Below are 5,812 nucleotides of genomic sequence, written 5' to 3'. Positions count from 1 at the left end.
TCAGTCAGAGGTTTTCCCTTTTATTGGCTAATAACAGCCTTCACTTTCACCGCTTTTGTGAGCGCTGTGTTTTTAGGAGCACATCAAAGTGCTGCACGTTTACATCGCCACACGCTCTGCGCAGTCAACGTTTATTACCCGACATAAAAAAGAAGGAAGTGTTCGGTGCTTATGAAAAAGAAAAAATCAAAAAAGGCTTGTGTGTTTTTAATTTAATTTATTTATTTTTTTACCCCTCACGCACTCTTACTTTTGCTCATCCCCCTCTTCTGTCTTGTCATTTTCCGTTCAGACAGGAAGCCCCTCTCCCCACCTCGCCGATAGCTTAGAGTCACCAGCTGCCATTCATGAAAGTCACCTTCTTATCTAGGAGGGATGACTCACTGTGTAGACTTCGGTGACGCAGCCATGTGACCTCATCAATCTCTTTTTCCATTCTCCTCTGTCCACATGCTGATGCTGCTTTATTGACCAGGTTAATCTTTAATTTTCCCCTCCAAACTTTGACTTATCCCCTCTTCATTTAATACAAATCTGTTGACAGGAACAGCATATCTGTTATAAATCTTAAAGGTGCGCTAGGTGTCCAATTAACATGTCCATGTGGCACCACATGGACTGAATTAGTTGGCCGCATGTTGTTGAAACTGGCTGAGTTGCAAAAAAAACCAAGGTCCGTCATTGGTTCCACCAAAGGGAATTTCACAGTGTGAGTCTTTGCAACCCACGCAGGCTGCCACACAGGAAGCACTGCTAAGTATGTGGTTCCTATGTGGCCCGAACCAAGGTCCTTCTGCATGTACACACTGGGGCAATTGTTGTGTTAACAGCAGGATGCCCAATGGGTGGCACCAAGTGGTGCCACGGTGGTACCTCGAAATATGAGCTGTGCGAAATACGAGTCTTTAGAGCAGGGGTCTCAAACTCAATTTCCCTGGGGGCCTCTGGAGGCAGAGTCTGGGTGAGGGTGGGCCGCATAAGGGATTCCACAATAAAGTTTAAAAAAAAGTCCTCAAATGTTAACAGTTAACAGTTTTAATGATTTCTTCTGAACATGAAGTGTTTTGAACATGAATGGAACATTGAGTGAAAATCATGAACGGTTCTTCTGAACATGGCTCCTCTTGCTGCCAGAGACTTGACAGCGCTTCTTTTCACCTATCTGAACCACATTTGGCTTGAGAGAGGAAGCAGTTGAGACCCTCAGTATGGCTTGAAGATGATCATCAGTAAGTCTGGACCTGTACTTGGACTTATTGAAGTTCAAGGTGGAGAAGAACTTTTCTATGTTTTTTATGTGCTGCCAAAAAGGCACATGGTCCGCTTGACAATCGGGGAAAGCTCAGGGAAGTTGGGGGGGCAATTCTCTCAAAAATTGCCCATGCTTGTCTGCTTTTCCACTCATCTCCCTGAACTTGGCTTTGAGGTCAGAGTTGCATTGCAGGTCAATGAGCTCCATTTGAAGCACAGGAGGGGCATTTTGCACATCAAAGGTAAAGGGGTCTGTAAAAATTTGAAAAGTGTCTCTGTGCGTCTTGAAGTCTTCAAATCTGTGATCAAATTCCTTCTGTAGCTTCAAAATATCATCAACATATTTCTCACCACTGAATGGTGTGCCTGCATCCACAAGTGTCTTGCATGATGGGAATTGGCAAAAGTTTGTCTGAAAAAGCTGGGCTTTCCATAACACAAGTTTTGTGGAGAATGCTCCCACGTTGTCACAGGCAGCGCTGACGAGCTGCCCCTGGCGTCATTTCCGCTTTGTGACGGAGCGTCCATTAACCGGGAGAGCGCTCGCGAGCCAGAGCGAGAGGCCCCAGCGTACACGATAAACAACCCGGTAACAGTCGCTGTTCTTTTTGCGCTTGATCATGACTTTTTTGGTAGAAAGTACGATAAATGGCAAGCGCAAAGGCGACTGCTGTCTGACTGTTCATTACACGCCGTGCTGTTGTTGCAAGCGTGAAGTGCACGAAGTTGGTGTAGCTTAGCTTAGCTTAGCCTAGCCTCGACAAGGGACGGCGCGCGGGAGCTTGCTGATTGGCTCTTCGGAGGTCCACTTTCTCCGCGGGCCACACTAATATTATACCTTCATATTAAGATGCGGGCCACAAAATATTGTACTGCGGCGATGGCAGCATGTTTTGGAGCATTAACTTGCACTTTGAGGTATTTTAAGTGATAGTATGACTAGATATGGGTTTTTTTTGGAGTTCTTAGCACAAATTATTCACACTACAGTCTTACTATTGCGAAAAACTGCAACAAAATAAAAAGGACACGCATGAAGAGCTGTACAAGTGATTCACAAGTCAGGTCATCAGAAACCTCCATGTGGTTTTCACCATCTGAGGACCTGAAGGACAGAGCTGCCACCTCTCCTGCCCTCTTCAACAGGTACAGTGACATTTACCCTCACAGCAGCAGAGTAACGCTAAAAACTATTGAGCTTCAGTGCTAAACAAAAACACATGTGCTCTGTTCCAGGTGTGTGCTGAACTGGTTTGGAGACTGGTCCACAGAAGCTCTTTACCAGGTCAGTAAGGAGTTCACCAGCAAGATGGACTGGAGAAACCCAAGTACAAGGTGCCAGACTACATGGCCATTGTCCACAACAAACTGGCCCAGCCACCGTCTAATCCTGATGCTGATGTCAAAGGCTACGTACATCAGATACTCCATCAGGTAAGAATATTGGCATACTGAAATATTGATCCTTGATCAAATCTGATCTGTTTACAGATAAGTTTAGACTTAGCTAAAATGACATGTTCAGATAAAATATTTTTGGTAGTTTTGAGCACAAATTGTTCACTTTGCAGCATGTTTTGGTGCATTAACTTGCATTTTGTGGCATTTCCTGGACTTTTTACATTTTTTGTGATAGCAAGGCTATAGTAAGGCATATTTTTGGTGATATTTTGAAATATTAAGATAAAATATTTATGAGTTTTTGGCACAAATTATTCACTTTGCAGCATGTTTTAGGACATTTTGCATTTTAAGGCATTTCTGGGACTTTTTATTATTTTGCATTTTTCGTGATAGTAAGGCTATAGTAAGGTATGTTTTGGGTGCTTTTTTAAATATTCATAAAAAATACTTTTTGGACTTTAAACACAAAATATTCACCTGGCAGCATGTTTTAGGACATAAACTTGCATTTTAAAGCATTTCTGGGATGTTTTACTTTTTGCATTTTTCGTGATAGTAAGGCATGTTTTTGGTGATAGTTTGAAATATTCAGATAAAGAACTTATTTGAGTTTTTAGCACAAATTATTCACTTTGCAGCATGTTTTAGGACATTTTGCATTTTAAGGCATTTCGGGGATGTTTTACTTTTTTGCATTTTTCGTGATAGTAAGGATATAGTAAGGCATGTTTTTGGTGATAGTTTGAAATATTCAGATAAAGAACTTATTTGAGTTTTTAGCACAATTTATTCACTTTGCAGGACGTCTTGGTGCATTAACTTGCATTTTGTGGCATTTCCTGGACTTTTTACATTTTTCGTGATAGTAAGGATATAGTAAGGCATGTTTTTGGTGATAGTTTGAAATATTCAGATAAAATATTTTTGGTAGTTTTGAGCACAAATTATTCACTTGGCAGCATGTTGTGGGACATAAACTTGAATTTTATAGCTTTTCTGGGATGTTTTACTTTTTTGCATTTTTCGGGATAGTAAGGCTATAGTAAGGCATGTTTTTGGTGATATTTTCAAATATTCAGATAAAATATTTTTGGTAGTTTTGAGCACAAATTATTCACTTGGCAGCATGTTGTGGGACATAAACTTGAATTTTATAGCTTTTCTGGGATGTTTTACTTTTTTGCATTTTTAGTGATAGTAAGGCTATAGTAAGGCATGTTTTTGGTGATAGTTTGAAATATTCAGATAAAGAACTTATTTGAGTTTTTAGCACAAATTATTCACTTTGCAGCATGTTTTGGTGCATTAACTTGCATTTTGATGCATTTCATGGACTTTTTACATTTTTCGTGATAGTAAGGCATGTTTTTGGTGATATTTTCAAATATTCAGATAAAATATTTCTTGGAGTTTTTAGCACAATTTATTCACTTTGCAGGACGTCTTGGTGCATTAACTTGCATTTTGAGGCATTTCTGGGACTTTTTATTATTTTGCATTTTTCGTGATAGTAAGGCATGTTTTTGGTGATATTTTCAAATATTCAGATAAAATATTTTTGGTAGTTTTGAGCACAAATTGTTCACTCTGCAGCATGTTTTAGGACATTTTGCATTTTAAGGCATTTCGGGGATGTTTTACTTTTTTGCATTTTTAGTGATAGTAAGGCTATAGTAAGGCATGTTTTTGGTGATAGTTTGAAATATTCAGATAAAGAACTTATTTGAGTTTTTAGCACAAATTATTCACTTTGCAGCACGTTTTGGTGCATTAACTTGCATTTTGTGGCATTTCTGGGACTTTTTACATTTTTCGTGATAGTAAGGCATGTTTTTGGTGATAGTTTGAAATATTCAGATAAAGAACTTATTTGAGTTTTTAGCACAATTTATTTACTTTGCAGCACGTTTTGGTGCATTAACTTGCATTTTGATGCATTTCTGGGACTTTTTACATTTTTCGTGATAGTAAGGCTATGGTAAGGCATGTTTTTGGTGATATTTTCAAATATTCAGATAAAATATTTTTGGTAGTTTTGAGCACAAATTATTCACTTGGCAGCATGTTTTGTGGCATAAACTTGCATTTTGATGCATTTCATGGACTTTTTACATTTTTCGTGATAGTAAGGATATAGTAAGGCATGTTTTTGGTGATAGTTTGAAATATTCAGATAAAGAACTTATTTGAGTTTTTAGCACAATTTATTTACTTTGCAGCACGTTTTGGTGCATTAACTTGCATTTTGTGGCATTTCCTGGACTTTTTACATTTTTTGTGATAGTAAGGCTATAGTAAGGCATGTTTTTGGTGATATTTTCAAATATTCAGATAAAATATTTCTTGGAGTTTTTAGCACAAATTATTCACTTTGCAGCATGTTTTAGGACATAAACTTGCATTTTAAAGCATTTCTGGGATGTTTTACTTTTTTGCATTTTTCGTGATAGTAAGGCTATAGTAAGGCATATTTTTGGTGATATTTTGAAATATTCAGATAAAGAACTTATTTGAGTTTTTAGCACAAATTATTCACTTTGCAGCACGTTTTGGTGCATTAACTTGCATTTCGTGGCATTTTTGGGACTTTTTACATTTTTGCATTTTTCGTGATAGTAAGGCTATAGTAAGGCATGTTTTTGGTGATATTTTCAAATATTCAGATAAAATATTTATTTGAGTTTTTAGCACAATTTATTTACTTTGCAGCACGTTTTGGTGCATTAACTTGCATTTCGTGGCATTTTTGGGACTTTTTACATTTTTGCATTTTTCGTGATAGTAAGGCTATAGTAAGGCATGTTTTTGGTGATATTTTTGAAATATTCATATAAAGAACTTATTTGAGTTTTTAGCACAAATTATTCACTATGCAGCACGTTTTGGTGCATTAACTTGCATTTTGTGGCATTTCTGGGACTTTACATTTTTCGTGATAGTAAGGCTATGGTAAGGCATGTTTTTGGTGATATTTTCAGATATTCAGATAAAATATTTTTGGAAGTTTTTGGCATTAATTATTCACTTTGCAGCACGTTTTGGTGCATTAACTTGCATTATGTGGCATTTCTGGGACTTTTTATTATTTTGCATTTTTCGTGATAGTAAGGCTATAGTAAGGCATGTTTTTGGTGATATTTTGAAATATTCAGATAAA

General features: G+C 37.5%; 1 protein-coding gene and 1 long non-coding RNA gene across 5 annotated transcripts in view; one reads left to right on the top strand and one right to left on the bottom strand.

Moving 5' to 3' along the window:
• phf11 (PHD finger protein 11) overlaps positions 1–5,812 on the bottom strand; it is a 959,893-nt gene that overhangs the window by 942,686 nt on the left and 11,395 nt on the right. The window lies entirely within an intron of this gene.
• LOC103391755 (uncharacterized) overlaps positions 1,777–5,812 on the top strand; it is a 9,450-nt gene continuing 5,414 nt past the window's right edge. The window contains exons 1-2 of the long non-coding RNA XR_522817.3: positions 1,777–2,397; positions 2,488–2,685. This is a non-coding gene — a long non-coding RNA (uncharacterized LOC103391755). The remainder of the gene's footprint in view (positions 2,398–2,487; positions 2,686–5,812) is intronic.

The sequence above is a fragment of the Cynoglossus semilaevis genome, chromosome 16 (genome assembly GCF_000523025.1).
Source record: "Cynoglossus semilaevis isolate Cse_v1.0 chromosome 16, Cse_v1.0, whole genome shotgun sequence".
NCBI classification, from domain to species: domain Eukaryota; kingdom Metazoa; phylum Chordata; class Actinopteri; order Pleuronectiformes; family Cynoglossidae; genus Cynoglossus; species Cynoglossus semilaevis.
Note: the sequence above shows the minus strand (reverse complement) of the source record. Positions and strands in the feature narration are given on the sequence as shown.